The sequence below is a fragment of the Aethalodelphis obliquidens genome, unplaced genomic scaffold (assembly GCF_003676395.1).
Source record: "Aethalodelphis obliquidens isolate GAN/ISIS:26980383/991018 unplaced genomic scaffold, ASM367639v1 scaffold2, whole genome shotgun sequence".
NCBI lineage: Eukaryota > Metazoa > Chordata > Mammalia > Artiodactyla > Delphinidae > Aethalodelphis > Aethalodelphis obliquidens.
This window is the reverse complement of record NW_020837946.1, coordinates 68,072,533-68,092,441: the sequence shown is the minus strand read 5'-3', so window position 1 is coordinate 68,092,441 and position 19,909 is coordinate 68,072,533.

Sequence of the window (19,909 nt, the reverse complement as noted above, 5' to 3'; positions counted from 1 at the left end):
TGGTGTGGCTGGCAGGAGGACAGACAAGCATACTGGGCCAGGGTGTAGACACACTACATCAAGAACTCAGATATTTCATATCTATGAATTTCAGCATGTCTGCTATTCATCTGAGGTGTTTCCAGGGCACCATTGTTGGGAAGTCACTGAGCAATGGGTTACAGAACTTATATATAGATGTTTGCATTCATTTCTTTGGTTACAACTGCTTGGTTGAACCTCTTGGGAGGAGCCAAAGGAAAGCTGAGAATTGTGATTCACCTCAGCTGTGCTTCATCCCCATTTTTGTGACTTCAAATGCACTGTAAGTCACTACAAGCTGTGAAATCAGAACAGGTTTTTTGATATTTCAGAGATAACTACATGAGTTGGCATCAGTGGTATAGCTTTTGAGTAAAACAGTCAGTTCTGTAATCAAACCTTGGCACCACCATAATTCTCTGAGTCCACTTATTTCCCTTTATCAAAGATTAAAATAACCTACTTTAACAGAGTAGTTGAGGGTTATAAGAAATAGAGAAAGGTATCTGACATTTATTAGGTAAATGCTATTTTTATTATTCAGCTTCCCATTGCAGAGAAGTAGGACTCATTAGAGTAACGATGGATTCAACATATAGTCTAATATGTTCCCCAGCACCAAGTTTGGAGACCCTGAATTTTTAAAACTGCCTTAAGTGGGGCTTAAGCCAAGAGTCTACTAAAGTGGTATAGCACCTTGACACTTTATTTTAAACAGTGAAAATGAAATACATATTAGATCCTCTACTTCCCTAAGGAGCAGCCACTAGGTTTTATATTCCTACACATTAGCCTATTGGATAAATAAACACAATAAAACAATGGTGCACTTCTTCTGTTTTTACATTGTGGTAGAAACATCTTGAAAATGCTTTGAGTGTGAGTAGTTTTCTAAATATAGCTCTCTACACTAATGTGTCTCTTTCATTTAATATGAAACCTATACACAAAGCTATGGAGGCATAGAGGATTTTTATCCATCCATATGATCAAATACATGTGAGCATAGTGGCCCATTTAGGTCGATTCTGCCAACCTCCACATTCCTTTCTCCCCCCTCTCAGGAAATATCTAATTTATGAGCAGAAATGTGAAATGTTCAATTGAGTCAAAATGAAATGATAAGTAGAAATACCCAACTGTATTTCAGGCAGAATGAAAGGAAATCCTGATTCCAGAATCCTAACAACTGTTAAGACAGCACAGGTAGGGAACGCCGGACTGTGGCTCACTTGCAACAACAACAAAACTCTAATCTTTAAATAATGGCATCAGAGTAATTTCAAACAGATTAGAGGATTTGAAAAGCTCCCAGAGTAGGCAGCTCATATTTCTTTTCCTTCCCCTCCAGGGAATACCTATTTGGTATCTAAAGTTTATCTCACAATACATTTGTTCTCATTTTTCCAATGTATGACCGAAGCATCCATGGAAAATACAAAATACAGTACATGTCATTAAAAACTATTTTCTCCTTCAATATTTTGGCTCTTCTGAAATAAATAACTGGAAAAATTATCCAGGAGGATTTTGTTAATTATTACGAAGAGAAGAGAAAAATTATATCAAGGGTGAAAAGATCTACAGAGAATTTTAATTTCAAAAACTTTTTTAAACTGTAAGATCTCATAAGTTACATAATTCACAGTTTTCCTTTTATTAAACAGAGACCTTATAATGCTTTTGTATTTTCTTGCCACTGATAAAAGATAGCAACAGGGAACAAATAATTATACCAAGTATTTATCAATTTATCATTTTATTCCATTTTACAGTGCATCTCCCATTATGGGAACTATAGATTTTGTATGTGGCTCTGCTTAAGACTAAGCTTTATAAGTAATATATTTTCTCATTTTAATTAAAGGGAGCAGTTGTATTAGTTGTGGGGACTGAGGTGTCAAGAGGGGAGAATAGAATGCATTCACAGAAAATGTTCTTACAGTATGAAACTATAAGACCCGTTTTTAACCATCCTTCTAAACAGTGTTTGTGTAGTTTATAAAGACTCATGTCTTAACATGACTAGAAAATAAGGTTACAATTAGGGACGGACCTTCAAGATGGTGGAGGAGTAAGACATGGAGATCATCTTCCACCCCAAAAATACATCTACATGTGGAACAACTACGGAACACCTATTGAACGCTGGCAGAAGACCTCAGACTTCCCAAAAGGCAAGAAACTCCCCATGTACCTGGGTAGGCCAAAGAAAAAAAAACAGAGACAAAAGAATAGGGACTGAACCTGCACCAGTGGGAGGGAGCTGTGAAGGAGGAAAAGTTTTCACACACAAGGAAGCCCCTTCACAGGCAGAGACTGTGAGTGGCAGAGGGCGGAAGCTTCAGAGCCATGGAGGAGAGCGCAGCAACAGGGGTGCGGAGGGCAAAGCGGAGAGATTCCCGCACAGGGGATCGGTGCTGACCAGCACTCACCAGCCCGAGAGGCTTGTCTGTTCCCCCGCCGGCGCGGGTGGGGGCTGGGAGCTGAGGCTGGGGCTTTGGAGGTCAGACTCCAGGGAGAGGACTGGGGTTGGCTGCATAAAGACAGCCTGAAGGGGACTAGTGCGCCATAGCTAGCCGGGAGGGAGTCCGGGAGAAAGTTTGGAACTGCCTAAGAGGCAAGAGACTATTGTTTTGGGGTGCGGAGGAGAGGGGATTCAGAGCACCACCTAAACGAGCTCCAGAGACGGGCTAGAGCCGCACCTATCAGCGCGGACACCAGAATTGGGCATGAAACGCTAACGTGGCTGCTGCAGCCACCAAGAAGCCTATGTGCACGCACAGGTCACTATCCACACCTCCCCTCCCAGGAGCCTGTGCAGCCCGCCACTGCCAGGGTCCCATGATCCAGGGACAACTCCCCGGGAGAACACATGGTGCGCCTCAGGCTGTTGCAACATCATGCTGCCTTCTGCCGCATAGGCTCGCCCAGCATTCCGTACCCCTCCCTTCCCCCAGGCTGAGTGAGTCAGAGACCCCTAATCAGCTGCTACTTTAACCCCGGCCCTGTCTGGGCAGGGAAGAGATGCCCTCAGGTGACCTACATGCAGAGGCAGGGCCAAATCCAAAGCTGAAACCCAGAAGCTGTGCAAACAAGGAAGAGAAAGGGAAATTTCTCCAGGCAGCATCAGGAGCAGTGGATTAAATCTCCACAATCAACTTGATGTACCGTGCATCTGTGGAATACCTGAATAGAGAATGAATCATCACAAAATTGAGGCAGTGGACGTTGGGAGCAACTGTAGACTTGGAGTTTGCTTTCTGTACCTAATCTGTTTCTGGCTTTATGTTTATTTCACTTTAATATTTAGAGTTTATTATCATTGGTAGATTTATTTATTGATTTGGTTGCTTTCTTCTTTTTTTATGTATATATTTTTTCTTTTTCTCTTTTTGTGAGTGTGTATGTGTATGCTTCTTTGTGTGATATTGTCTGTATATCTTTCCTTTTGTCCTAGGGTTCTCTCTGTCCGTTTTTGTTTGTTTGTTTTGTACAGCTTTTAGCACTTGTTATCATTGGTAGATTTGTTTTTTGGTTTGGTTTCTCTCTTCTTTCCCTTTTTTAACTTTTTTATTTAAAAAAAATTTTTAATAACTTTATTTTATTGCATTATTTTCTTTCTTTTTCTTCTCCCTTTTCTTCTGAGCCAAGTGGCTGATAGGGTTTTGGCCCGCTGCCCGGGTGTTAGGCCTGAGCCTCTGAGGTGGGAGAGCCAAGTTCAGGACATTGGTCCACCAGAGACCTCCTGGCCCCATGTAATACGAAATGGCAAAAGCTCTCACAGAGATCTCCATCTCAATGCTAAGACCCAGCTCCACTCAACAAACAGCAAGCTACAATGCTGGACACCCTTTGCCAAACAACTAGAAAGACAGGAATACAACCCCACCCATTAACAGAGAGGCTACCTAAAATCTTAGTAAGTTCACAGACACCCCAAAACACACCACTGGACGCAGTCCTGCCCACCAGAAAGACAAGATCCAGCCTCATCCACCAGAACACAGATACCAGTCCCCTCCAACAAGAAGCCTACACAGCCCACTGAACCAACCATACCACACAGAAGAAGGAAAAGACCTACAATAACACACCCAAAGCAATTAAGAAAATGGTAATAGGAACATACATATTGATAACTACCTTAAATGTAAATGGATTAGGGCTTCCCTGGTGGCGCAGTGGTTGAGAGTCCACCTGCCGATGCAGGGGACACGGGTTCATGCCCCGGTCCGGGAAGATCCCACATGCCGTGGAGCAGCTGGGCCCATGAGCCGTGGCCACTGAGCCTGCGCGTCCGGAGCCTGTGCTCCGCAACGGGAGAGGCCACAACAGTGAGAGGCCCACGTACTGCAAAAAAAAAAAAAAAATGCAAATGGATTAGATGCTCCAACCAAAAGACACAGACTGGCTGAATGGATACAAAAACAAGACCCATATATATGCTGTCTACAACAGACCCACTTCAGACCTAGGGACACATACAGACTGAAAGTGAGGGGATGGAAAAAGATATTCCATGCAAGTGGAAATAAAAAAAAGCTGGAGTAGTAATTCTCATATCAGACAAAATAGACTTTAAAATAAAGACTATTGGGCTTCCCTGGTGGCACAGTGGTTGAGAGTCTGCCTGCCGATGCAGGGGACACAGGTTCGTGCCCCAGTCCAGGAAGATCCCACATGCCGCAGAGTGGCTGGGCCCGTGATCCATGGCCACTGAGCCTGTGCGTCCGGAGACTGTGCTCCGCAACAGGAGAGGCCACAACAGTGAGAGGCCCGCGTACCGCAAAAATAATAATAATAATAATAATAAAATAAAGACTATTACAAGAGACAAAGAAGGACACTACATAATGATGAAGGGATCAATCCAAAGGATATAACAATTGTAAATATTTATGTACCCAACATAGGTGAACCTCAGTACATAAGGCAAATGCTAACAGCCATAAAAAGGGAAATTGACAGTAACACAATTAGAGGAGGGGACTTTAACAGCCCACTTTCACTAATGCACAAATCATCCAAAATGAAAATAAATAAGGAAACACAAGCTTTAAATGACACATTAAACAAGATGGACTTAATTGATATTTATAAGACATTCCATCCAAAAACGACAGAATACACTTTATTCTAAAGTGCTCATGGAACATTCTCCAGGACAGATCATATCTTGGGTCACGAATCAAGCCTTAGTAAATTTAGGAAAATTGAAATCGTATCAAGTATCTTTTCCTACTACAACATTATGAGACTAGGTAACAATTACAGGAAAAAAATCTGTAAAAAATACAAACATATGGAGGCTAAACAGTACACTACTAAATAACCAGGAGATCACTGAAGAAATCAAAGAGGAAATTTAAAAATACCTAGAAAAAAATGACAACAAAAACATGACGACCCAAAACCTATGGGATGCAGCAAAAGCAGTTCTAAGAGGGCAGTTTATAGCAATACAATCCTACCTCAAGAAGAAAGAAACATCTCAAATAAACAACCTAACCTTACACCTAAGGCAATTAGAGAAAGAAGAACAAAAAAGCCCTGAAAGTTAGCAGAAGGAAAGAAATCATAAAGATCAGACAAGAAATAAATGAAAAAGAAAAGAAACAATAGCAAAGATCAATAAAACTAAAAGCTGGTTCTTTGAGAAGATCAACAAAATTGATAAAGCATTAGCCAGACTCATCAAGAAAAAAAGGAGAAGACTCAAATCAATAGAATTAGAAATGAAAAAGGAGAAGTAACAACTGACACTGCAGAAATACAAAGGATCATGAGAGATTACTACAAGCAATTATATGCCAATAAAATGGACAACCTGGAAGAAATGGACAAATTCTTAGAAATGCACAACCTTCCAAGACTGAACCAGGAAGAAATAGAAAATATGAACAGACCAATCACAAGCACTGAAATTGAAACTGTGATTTAAAATCTTCCAACAAACAAAGGCCCAGGACCAGATGGCTTCACAGGTGAACTCTATCAAACATTTACAGAAAAGCTAACACCTATCCTTCTCGAAGTTCCAAAATATAGCAGAGGGAGGAATACTCCAAAACTCGTTCTACAAAGCCACCATCACCCTGATACCTAAACCAGACAAAGATGTCACAAAAAAAGAACACTACAGGACAATATCACTGATGAACATAGATGCAAAAATCCAAAATACTAGCAAACAGAATCCAACAGCACATTAAAAGGATCATACACCACGATCAAATGAGATTTATCTCAGGAATGCAAGGATTCTTCAATATATGCAAATCACTGTGATGCACCATATTAACAAATTGAAGGAGAAAACCATATGATCATCTCAATAGATGCAGGAAAAGCTTTTAACAATATTCAACACCCATTTACCACTGCAACAAAAAGAAAAAAATACCTAGGAATAAACCTATCTAAGGAGGTAAAAGACCTGTATGCAGGAAAGTATAAACACTGATGAAAGAAATTAAAGGTGATACAAACAGATGGAGAGATATACCATGTCCTTTGATTGAAAGAATCAGCATTGTGAAAATGACTATACTACCCAAAGCAATCTATAGATTCACTGCAATCCCTATCAAACTACCAACAGCATTTTTAACAGAACAAAATATTTCACAATTTGTATGAAAACACAAAAAGACCCCGAATAGCCAAAGCAATCTTGAGAAAGAAAAACGGAGTTGGAGGAATCAGTCTCCCTGACTTCAGACTATACTACAAAGCTACAGTAATCAAGACAGTATGGTACTGGCACAAAAACAGAAATAGAGATCAATGGAACAGGATAGAAATCCCAGAGATAAATCCACGCACATATGGTCACCTTATCTTTGATAAAGGAGGCAGGAATGTACAGTGGAGAAAGCACAGCCTCTTCAATAAGTGGTGCTGGGAAAACTGGACAACTACATGTAAAAGTATGAGATTAGATCACTCCCTAACACCATACACAAAAATAAGCTCAAAATGGATTGAAGACCTAAATGTAAGGCCAGAAACTATCAAACTCTTAGAGGAAAACACAGGCAGAACACTCTATGACATAAATCACAGCAAGATCCTTTTTGACCCACCTCCTAGAGAAATGGAAATAAAAACAAAAATAAACAAATGGGACCTAATGAAACTGCAAAGCTTTTGCACAGCAAAGGAAACCATAAACAAGACGAAAAGACAACCCTCAGAATGGGAGAAAATATTTCAAATGAAGCAACTGACAAAGGATTAATCTCCAAAATTTACAAGCAGCTCATGCCGCTCAATAATAAAAAAATGCAAAAAGCCATGGAGGAGAGTGCAGCCACAGGGGTGCGGAGAGCAAAGCGGAGAGATTCCTGCACAGAGGATCGCTGCTGACCAGCATTCACTAGGCCGGGAGACTTGTCTGGTCACCGGCCGGGGCCGGCAGGGTTGGGAGCTGAGGCTCGGGCCTCGGTCGGAGCGCAGGGAGAGGACTGGTGGCGTGAACACAGCCTGAAGGGGTTAGTGTGCCACGGCTAGCTGGGAGGGAGTCCAGGGAAAAGTCTGGACCTGCCGAAGAGGCAAGCGGCTTTTTCTTCCCTCTTTATTTCCTGGTGTGTGAGGAGAAGGGATTGAGAGCGCTGCTTAAACGAGCTCCAGAGATGGGTGCGAGCCACGGCTAACAGCGCAGACCCCAGAGATAGGCATGAGACGCTAAGGCTGCTGCTGCCACCACCAAGAAGCCTCTGTGCGAGCACAGGTCACTATCCACACCTCCCTTCCAGGGAGCCTGTACAGCCCGCCACTGCCAGGGTCCCGGGATCCAGGGACAACTTCACCGGGAGAACGCACGGCACGCCTGAGGGTGGTGCAACATCCTGCCGGCCTCTGCCACCGCAGGCTCGGCCTGCATCGTATCCCTCCCTCCCCCCCAGCCTGAGTGAGCCAAAGCCCCCGAATCAGCAGCACCTTTAACCCTGTCCTGTCTGAGCGAAGAACAGATGCCCTCCGGCGACCTACATGCTCCAAAGCTGAGCCCCGGGAGCTGTGCAAAAAAAGAAGAGAAAGGGAAATCTCTCCCAGCAGCCTCAGGAGCAGCGGATTAAATCTCCACAATCAATGTGATATACCCTGCGTCTGTGGAATACCTGAATAGACAACAAATCATCTCAAATTGAGGAGGTGGACTTCGAGAGCAAGATTTATTATTTTTTCCCCTTTTCCTCTTTTTGTGAGTGTGTATGTATACGCTTCTGTGTGAGATTTCGTCTGTATAGCTTTGCTTTCACCATTTGTCCTAGGGTTCTATCCATCTGATTCTTTTCTTTTACTTTAAAAAAAATTATTTTTCTTAATAATCATTTTTTATTTTAATAACTTTATTTTATTTTATCTTACTTTATTTTATTTTATCCCCTTCCTTCCTTCCTTCCTTCCTTTCTCTCTCTTTCTTTCTCTCTTTCTTTCTCTCTCTCTCTTCCTTCCTTCCTTCCTTCCCTCCTTCCTTCCTTCCTTCCTTCCTTCCTTCCTTTCTTTCTTTCTCCCTTTTATTATGAGCCGTGTGGATGAAAGGCTCTTGGTGCTACAGCCAGGAGTCAGTGCTGTGCCTCTGAGGTGGGAGGGCCAACATCAGGACACTGGTCCACAAGAGACCTCCCAGCTCCACGTAATATCAAACAGCAAAAATCGCCCAGAGATCTCCATCTCAAAACCAGCACACAGCTTCACTCAACGACCAACAAGCTACAGTGCTGGACACCCCATGCCAAACAACTAGCAAGACAGGAACACAACCCCACCCATTAGCAGAGACACTGCCTAAAATCATAATAAGAGCACAGACACCCCAAAACACACCACCAGAAGTGGACCTGCCCACCAGAAAGACAAGATCCAGACTCATCCACCAGAACACAGGCACTACTCCCCTCCAGCAGGAAGCCTACACAACCCACTGAACCAACTTTAGCCACTGGGGACAGACACCAAAAACAACAGGAACTACGAACCTGCAGCCTGCAAAAAGGAGACCCCAAACACGGTGCAAAATGGGAAGACAGAAAAACATACAGCAGATGAAGGAGCAAGATAAAAATGCACCAGACCTAACAAATGAAGAGGAAATAGGCAGTCTACCTGAAAAAGAATTCAGAATAATGATAGTAAAGATGATCCAAAATCTTGGAAATGGAATAAAGAAAATGCAAGAAACATTTAACAAGGACGTAGAAGAACTAAAGAGGAAACAAGCAATGATGCACAACACAATAAATAAATTAAAAATACTCTAGAAGGGATCAATAGCAGAATAACTGAGGCAGAAGAACGGATAAATGACCTGGAAGATAAAATAGTGGAAATAACTACTGCAGAGCAGAATAAAGAAAAAAGAATGAAAAGAACTGAGGACAGTCTCAGAGACCTCTGGGACAACATTAAATGCACCAACATTCGAATTATAGAGGTCCCAGAAGAAGAAGAGAAAAAGAAAGGGACTGAGAAAATATTTGAAGAGATTATAGTTGAAAACCTCCCTAATATGGGAAAGTAAATAGTTAATCAAGTCCAGGAAGCACAGAGAGTCCCATACAGGATAAATCCAAGCAGAAACGCGCCAAGACAATTATTAATCAAACTGTCAAAAATTAAATACAAAGAAAACATAAAAAGCAGCAAGGGAAAAACAACAAATAACACACAAGGGAATCCCAATAAGGTTAACAGCTGATCTTTCAGCAGAAACTCTGGAGGCAAGAAAGGACTGGCAGGACATATTTAAAGTGATGAAGGAGAAAAACCTACAACCAAGATTACTCTACCCAGCAAGGATCTCATTCATATTTGATGGAGAAATTAAAACCTTTACAGAAAAGCAAAAGCTGAGAGAGTTCAGCACCACCAAACCAGCTTTACAACAAATGCTAAAGGACCTTGCTCTAGGCAAGAAACACAAGAGAAGGAAAAGACCTACAATAACACACCCAAAACACTTAAGAAAATGGGAATAGGAACATACATATCGATAATTACCTTAAATGTAAACGGATTAAACGCTCCAACCAAAAGACACAGACTGGCTGAATGGATACAAAAACAAGACCTATATATATGCTGTCCACAAGAGACCCACCTCAGACCTAGAGACACATAGAGACTGAACGTGAGGGGATGGAAAAAGATATTCTGTGCAAATGGAAACCAAAAGAAAGTTGGAGTAGCAAGTCTCATAGCAGACAAAATAGACTTTAAAATAAAGACTATTAGAAGAGACAAAGAAGGACACTACATAATGATCAAGGGATTGATATAAGAAGAAGATATAACAATTGTAACTATTTATGCACCCAACACAGGAGCACCTCAATACATAAGGCAAATACTAACAACCATAAAAGGGGAAATTGACAGCAACACATTCATAGTAGGGGTCTTTAACACCCCACTTTCACCAATGGACAGATCATCCAAAATGAAAACAAATAAGGAAACACAAGCTTTAAATGATACATTAAACAAGATGGACTTAATTGATATTCATAGGACATTCCATCCAAAAACAACAGAATACACATTTTTCTCAAGTGCTCATGGAACATTCTCCAAGATAGATCATATCTTGGGACACAAATCAAGCCTTGGTAAATTTAAGAAAATTGAAATTGTATCAAGTGTCTTTTCTGACCACAATGCTGTGAGACGAGATATCAATTACAGGAAAAGATCTGTAAAAAATACAAACATATGGAGGCTAAACAATACACTACTTAATAACGAAGTGATCACTGAAGAAATCAAGGAGGAAATCAAAAAATACCTAGAAACAAATGACAATGGAGACATGACGACCCAAAATCTATGGGATGCAGCAAAAGCAGTTCTAAGAGGTAAGTTTATAGCAGTACAATCCTACCTTACGAAACAGGAAACATCTTGAATAAAAAACCTTACCTTGCACCTAAAGCAATTGGAGAAAGAAGAACAAAAGAAACCCCAAAGTTAGCAGAAATAAAGAAATCATAAAGATCAAATCAGAAAGAAATGAAAAAGAAATGATGGAAATGATAGCAAAGATCAATAAAACTAAAAGCTGGTTCTTTGAGAAGATAAACAAAATTGAAAACCATTAGCCAGACTCATCAAGAAAAAAATGTAGAAGACTCAAATCAATAGAATTAGAAATGAAAAAGGAGAAGTAACAACTGACACTGCAGAAATACAAAGGATCATGAGAGATTACTACAAGCAATTATATGCCAATAAAATGGACAACCTGGAAGAAATGGACAAATTCTTAGAAATGCACAACCTGCCAAGACTGAATCAGGAAGAAATAGAAAATATTAACAGACCAATCACAAGCACTGACATTGAAACTGTGACTACAACTCTTCCAACAAAAAAAAGCCCAGGACCAGATGGCTTCACAGGCCAATTCTATCAAACATTTAGAGAAGAGCTAACACCTATCCTTCTCAAAGTCTTCCAAAATATAGCAGAGGGAGGAACACTCCCAAACTCATTCTACGAGGCCACCATCACCCTGATACCAAAACCAGACAAGGACGTCACAAAGAAAGAAAACTACAGGCCAATATCACTGATGAACATAGATGCAAAAATCCTCAACAAAATACTAGCAAACAGAATCCAACAGCACATTAAGAGGATCATACATCATGATCAGGTGGGGTTTATTCCCAGAATGCAAGGATTCTTCAATATACACAAATCAATCAATGTGATACACCATATTAACAAATTGAAGGAGAAAAACCATATGGTCATCTCAATAGATGCAGAGAAAGCTTTTGACAAAATTCAACACCCATTTATGATAAAAACCCTCAAGAAAGTAGGCATAGAGGGAACTTTCCTCAACAAAATAAAGGCCATATATGACAAACCCAAAGCCAACATCATCCTCAATGGTGAAAAACTGAAAGCATTTCCACTAAGATGAGGAACAAGACAAGGTTGCCCACTCTCACCACTCTTATTCAACAGAGTTTTGGAAGTTTTAGCCACAGCAATCAGAGAAGAAAAGGAAACAAAAGAAATCCAAATTGGAAAAGAAGAAGTAAAGCTGTCACTGTTTGCAGATGACATGATACTATACACAGAGAATCCTAAAGATGCTACCAGAAAACTACTAGAGCTATTCAATGAATTTGGTAAAGTAGCAGGATACAAAATTAATGCACAGAAATCTCTGGCATTCCTATACACTAATGATGAAAAATCTGAAAGTGAAATCAAGAAAACACTCCCATTTACCACTGCAACAAAAAGAATAAAATATCTAGGAATAAACCTACCTAAGGAGACAAAAGACCTGTATGCAGAAAATTATAAGACACTGATGAAAGAGATTAAAGATGATACAAATCGATGGAGAGATATACCATGTTCTGGGATAGAAAGCATCAACATTGTGAAAATGACTCTACTACCCAAAGCAAGCTACAGATTCAATGCAATCCCTAATAAACTATCACTGGCATTTTTCACAGAACTGGAACAAAAAATTTCACAATTTGTATGGAAACACAAAACACCCTGAATAGCCAAAGCAATCTTGAGAACAAAAAACGGAGCCTGAAGAATCAGGCTCCCTGACTTCGACTATACTACAAATCTACAGTAATCAAGACAGTATGGTACTGGCACAAAAACAGAAATAGAGATCAATGGAACAGGGTAGAAAGCCCAGAGATAATCCCATGCACACATGGTCACCTTATCTTTGATAAAGGAGGCAGGAATATACTGTGGAGAAAGGACAGCCTCTTCAATTTGTGGTGCTGGGAAAACTGGACAACTACATGTAAAAGTATGAGATTAAATCACTCCCTAACACCACACACAAAAATAAGCTCAAAATGGATTAAAGACCTAAATGTAAGGCCAGAAACTATCAAACTCTTAGAGGAAAACACAGGCAGAACACTCTATGACATAAATCACAGCAAGATCCTTTCTGACCCACCTCCTAGAGAAATGGAAATAAAAGCAAAAATAAACAAATGGGACCTAATGAAACTGCAAAGCTTTTGCACAGCAAAGGAAACCATAAACAAGACCAAAAGACAACCCTCAGAATGGGAGAAAATATTTGCAAATGAAGCAACTGATGAAGGATTAATCTCCAAAATTTATAAGCAGCTCATGCAGCTCAATAACAAAAAAACAAACAACCCAATCCAAAAATGGGCAGAAGACCTAAAGAGACATTTCTCCAAAGAAGATATACAGACTGCCAACAAACACATGAAAGAATGCTCAACATCATTAATCATTAGAGAAATGCAAATCAAAACTACAATGAGATATCATCTCACACCGGTCAGAATGGCCATCATCAAAAAATGTAGAAACAATAAATGCTGGAGAGGGTGTGGAGAAAAGGGAACACTCTTGTACTGCTGGTGGGAATGTGAATTGGTACAGCCACTATGGAGAACAGTATGGAGGTTCCTTAAAAAACTAGAAATAGAACTACCATATGAGCCAACAATCCCACTACTGGGCATATACCCTGAGAGAACCATAATTCAAAAAGAGTCATGTACCAAAATGTTCATTGCAGCTCTATTTACAATAGCCAGAAGAATGGAAACAACCTAAGTGTCCATCATTGGATGAATGGATAAAGAAGATGTGGCCCATATATACAATGGAATATTACTCAGCCATAGAAAGAAACGAAATTGAGTTATTTGTAGTGAGGTGGACGGACCTAGCGTCTGTCATGCAGAGTGAAGTAAGTCAGAAAGAGACAGACAAATACAGTATGCTAACACATATATATGGAATCTAAGAAAAAAAAAGTGTCATGAAGAACCTAGTGGTAAGACAGGAATAAAGACACAGACCTACTAGAGAATGGACTTGAGGATATGGGGAGGGGGAAGGGTAAGCTGTGACAAAGTGAGAGAGTGGCATGGACATATATACACTACCAAATGTAAAACAGATAGCTAGTGGGAATCAGCCACATAGCCCTGGGAGATCAGGTCAGTGCTTTGTGACCACCTAGAGGGGTGTGATAGGGAGGGTAGGAGGAAGGGAGATGCAAGAGGGAAGAGATATGGGAACAAATGTATATGTATAACTGATTCACTTTGTTATAAAGCAGAAACTAACACACCATTGTAAAGCAATTTTACTCCAATAAAGATGTAAAAAAATAAAATAAAATAAAAATAGAAAGAGAACTACCATATGACCCAGCAATCCCACTTCTGGGCATATACCCTGAGAAAACCATAATTCAAAAAGAGTCATGTACCACAATATTCATTACAGCACTATTTACAATAGCCAGGACATGGAAACAACCTAAGTGTCCATCGACAGATGAATGGATAAAGATGTGGCCATATATACAATGGAATATTACTCAGCCATAAAAAGAAACAAAATTGAGTTATTTTTAGTAAGGTAAATGGACCTTGAGACTATCATACAGAGTGAAGTAAGTCAGAAAGAGAAAAACAAATAGCTTATGCTAACACATATACATGTAATATAAAAAAAAAAAAAAGTTTCTGAAGAACCCAGGGGCAGGACAGGAATAAAGACACAGATGTAGAGAATGGACTTGAGGACACATGGAGAGGGAAGGGTAAGCTGGGACGAAGTGAGAGAGTGACATGGACATATATACACTACCAAATGTAAAATTGGTAGCTAGTGGGAAGCAGCTGCTTAGCACAGGGAGATCAGCTTGGTGCTTTGTGTCCACCTATTGCGGTAGGAGAGGGAGGATGGGAGGGAGACGCAAGAGGTAGGAGAAATGGGGGTATATCTATATGTATAACTGATTCACTTTGTTATACAGCAGTAACTAACCCACCATTGTAAAGCAATCATACTCCAGTAAAGATGCTGAAAAAAAATGATTACAATTAGGCACAAGTAGGCAGAAATATTTTAAATTTATATATAAATTGTTCTATGAAAGTAAGTATTACAGTGATATTCTGGCAATAATCTCATAAAATTCTTAAATATTCTCTTTGTATTTTATGTTTAACTCACAAATAGCATTACTATTTCATCATATTTAAATTTAATTAATCAATTTACAAATGTAGGTTATAAACACTTTGGAGCAATTCAAATGCATACTAAATGTGATAGTATTTCAGTTTTACTCTTTACTGAGGATTCATGCACATGAACAAAAACAACTCATGCCCTTCAGGGTTAGAAAGATGAGTACACTATAGTGATCACTAATGATATGTTCTCTCCTCTCTGTTTCCTACACAGGCATTGAGAAACATCAGAAGACTTCAATAGAAAGATATCAATTCAAGTTTATGTATTTAACTTCCCCTTTTACCCAAATCCTATTGGAAAGTCTAAGGAAATATAGAAATAAGAAAGATAGAATTAAAGATGGCAGACCAGCTTAGGTATTATCAAAGAGGCAGATTAAATAAATTGCCAACCAATGGATAATAGTTTGAGTTTCAACCCTGGTGTTATGGGTTGAAGTGTTTGCTTCAAAAATTTATATGTTGAAGTCCAACCCTTAGTACCTCAGAAAGTTACCGTTATTTAGAAACAGGGTCTTTAAAGAGGTAATTAAGTTAAAATGAGATAATTAGTGTGAACCCTAGTCCAATATAACTGGTGTTTCTATAAGAAGAGGAAATGAGAACACAGATAGGCAGAGAAGAAAGACCATATGAAGACCCAGGGAGAAGATGGCCATCTACAAGCCAAGGAAAGAGATCTCAGAAGAAACCAACCCTGCAGACATCTTGATCTTGGACTGTTAGTCTCCAGAACTGTGAGGAAATAAATTTCTGTTGTTTAAGCCAACAAGTCTATGGTAATTTGTTATGACAGCACTAGCAAACTCATAAGCCGGGCAAAAGAAGGTCCTACCTCAAAAGTAATTGGTAGTATTTTCCAAACAAATATGTGGAAAACCCTTAAGCATGGAACCATATTTGAAAAGATGCTATAACCTCAGTTTGGGACGGCAAAAAAGGTAAATGGAGGTGTCAAATTTAGTTGAGCCCCAAGCAACTGGATGCAGCATTTGTCCAGTGATTTCACTTAATGTAAATGAACACTGATGGCTTCTGATTGAGAAATAAAGACAAGAGAGAATGAGGATAGCAATGTAATAGGTAAATTTGGGTTATCAAAACAAAAATGAGTTGAAACAAAACCAAAAGGTTCAGAACTCCACTTACTTTCCATAGCATTCCTAGTGTTCTAACTGTGAGTTTCCACTGTCACCTGATGCAGACAACTACAAAATCCAACCAGCAGAGGCTGGAGGAAATGTTGGGGAGCAGTTCCAACAGAGAACATATTAAGAAGCTTTGAGAATTTTACAAGAACCCTATGCCTCAAATGACTTCTCTCAAATTCTGCTTGGCACGGAGAACCTGAATAGTTGAGTGGAGACTTTAAGCATCTTGATTCTGGTGGACTTCCACATCGAATGCAATACACTTCACTCATCTGCAAGTCCAACTGTAGACTAAGCACCAAAAGGAAAAGGAACACCACAAGATCAAGAGCCCCTAAAAGGGAGACCAAGATAAATTATTTTAAATATTCCCCTAACTAATGTATACCAGAAGTAGTGGTGAGTAAAAAGTTCAAAGAAAAAAATACAGTTAAGTATATCTTGATTTTTTTCTAAATTTTAATTCCTAAGTTCTTAGATTCTAATTCTTGGGTTCTAAATTTTTATTTATAAAGTTTACTTTGAACTTTACAACTAGTTGATTGTAATCATTTAAAAAATTATTTGACTAGAAATGATGTAAGCAACAGTGATGTACTGGAATCAGTTTATAACAGCTCACAAGAGTAAATTCAGCATACGTTCCTAATTCTACATCTGGTGGCATTGATGCTGATAGCTTGAAATTTGCCATGGCAGAAATATTTACACCATAAAAATCAGCAACTTCTAAAATTCAGGGATTGTTTTTTTATTCCTCCAGAGAGTTACCTGTTAAGGATTTATCAGTACCCATACTTATAATAATTATATAATGGAGTTTGCAAGTTTGAGGATGAATGAGTCAATTCACCATAACAATTAAAATACAAGATGTTGAGGATTGACTATAGTAAGAATTGCACAGACATACAGGAAGAAAGCTGTAAAAAGTTATAGAAGAACATAAATGAAAACATAGCAAGTATGTAGGAAGTCTAAATTTTATAAAAGATGTCAAACTGGGCTTCCCTGGTGGCGCAGTGGTTGAGAGTCCGCCTGCCGATGCAGGGGACACGGGTTCGTGCCCCGGTCCGGGAAGATCCCACATGCCGCGGAGCGGCTGGGTCCATGAGCCATGGCCGCTGAGCCTGCGCGTCCGGAGCCTGTGCTCCGCAACGGGAGAGGCCACAGCGGTGAGAGGCCTGCGTACCGCAAAAAAAAAAAAAGAAAAGATGTCAAACTTCCCCAAAAACTATTCTTTAAATTTATTGTAATTCCAATAAAATATCTACAATTTGGGAGGTTGATCCAGTTAAAGTTTATTTTGTCCATTTGGAGAAAAAAAGAAATGCTAAAGTATAGACAAAAAAAAAATGTTTAGAGCAAAATGATAATAGATTTCTCTAACCAGATCTTGAAATATTTTATAAACTCATTTTATTAAAAGAATATGGGACTTCCCTGGTGGTGCAGTGGTTAAGAATCTGCCTGCCAATGCAGGGGACAAGGGTTCGAGCCTTGGTTCGGGAAGATCCCACATGCCGCGGAGCAACTAAACCCGTGCACCACAACTACTGAGCCTGCACTCTAGAGCCCACGAGCCACAACTACTGAGCCTGTGCACCACAACTACTGAAGCCCACGCGCCTACAGCCCATGCTCTGCAACTAGGGAAGCCACAGCAATGAGAAGCCTGTGCACAGCAATGAAGACCCAACGCAGCCAAAAATTAATTAATTAATTAAAAAAATAAAATAAAAAATATGACAATGAAAAATAATGATTCTATCCTTGGAACAATGTGGAGTACAGGAAGAGATAGATACTTAAATTTATTATATTAAAAAAGATAGCATTTCAAATCCATGAAAGAAAGGGCACATTGTTTTATAAATAATATTGGAAGAATTGGCAACAGTTGAGAAAAAAAGCTACATCCTTGTCTCACACCACTCTATTATGTTGAAGAAGCAGGACTCATAGGTCACAATTATAAACTAACATTGTCTTGTCTCCATTTTCCTTTAAATATGATCTGAGGTCTGCTGATGTCTGTTTGCCCTCATTGGTGACCCTTTGGGACAAGACCTAAGCTGACCCCACCTGGTGTGCTTTTGTGCTGAGGGGCATAGTGAAGGAACTTTTGATCATAGGAAACATTCAGGAAACTCTGTTCTGAGAAATTCTGGGAATACAGATCAGCCAATCAGCAGCAATCTGTCCTTCATTCTAACATCAAAGAACCTAGTAAGCTAGTCACTTGTCCCTTAAGTTCTCCATCATGCATCAGACACCTATTCACCATGTCCTGAAACTTTAGAGGACACATTGAACTTGCTAAATGGTATCCTTAAAGAGAAGGGAGACCCACCTATGCCATCCCTCCCCCTGACAATGATAGTGAGATTCATAGGACATTCATGAGGCTTCGGGTAAGGGAGCTTTATCACAAGAACATCCATTCCTTTAATTAGCAAATCGTGACCCTCGTCTATCCTTGATGTAGTCGAGAGGTTGAAGAGTCCTGCGACCATTATGATATAAAATTGTAGTGGCTGCATCATGTTCTGGTCGCTCTAGATAATTTAGCATACAGTACCTATTGTATCTTGGCACCTTAACACAACTTTAATTGTAGGATCATGTTATACATATTTATAAAAATAAATTCAAAATGGAGTTAATATACTATGAAGTATTATAAGAATATATGAAGATATGCTTATAATCTTGAAAAGAAAGGACCTTCTAACCTTAAAGGGTAGAAATTTTAAAAGATCTATAGATTTGACTAAATAAAAGACTATACTGAAGGAGACAGAATATTAAAAAGCAAATTACAAACTCAGAAAAACATATGCAACATAAATGACAAATAAAGGGCTAATATCCTTATTGTATAAAGATTAGCACAATAGAAAATGGCAAAAGTGGCATAAACAGGCAAGTCACTAAAGAAGAAATACGCATGGCCTTTAAATATATGAAAAGATATTAATCTCACTAATAAATGAATGTAAACTAAAACAACAGTGAGGATTTTTGTCTATCAGGTTGGCAAATATTACAAAGATTGATAGTTCTTAGTGTTGTTAATTTGGGGCAACAAGCATTCTCACACACTGTGGATGGAATCAGTATATTTTAGCAAATTTTTGGTTGGTAATCTGGTATAATTTATCAATTTATAAATGTATCAATTTATATCACATGCACTGCCTTTGACCCAGTGCAGTGATGCACCACCCAGACCCCCTTGTAGGAACTCATTCCCCCAGCTGCTGGGAGGGCTGCTGGCAGACAGCGCTAAGCTGTCAACAGTCTTCAGGAGTCTGAAAGAGAGCCACCTTGCTCAAAGGCAGACCAGCCTCCTTCCTTGGGTAGCCTGCATCCAATGACTAATCAATTTAAGGATCATCTACCTCACTCCAGTGTGAGACAACTCAAGCCATCCCAGGGGCCAGCCCAGCTTAAAATTTCCCTGGAGGATCAGCTAAGGTTCCTTGAGACTGCATGGTAGCCAACTTCTCACTAGTCCTGCTTCCTTCCCTTCCATTCCACCAGCATTGACCCAGGAGCACTTCCTAATATACCTCCTAAATGCAATCTTCAACTTAGAGTGTGCTATTAGGAGACCCAACCTGCAATACCCAGCAATTCTATAGGTAAGATTTTATCATATTGAAATAATCACAGGTTTATGAAGGTGTAAGGGGC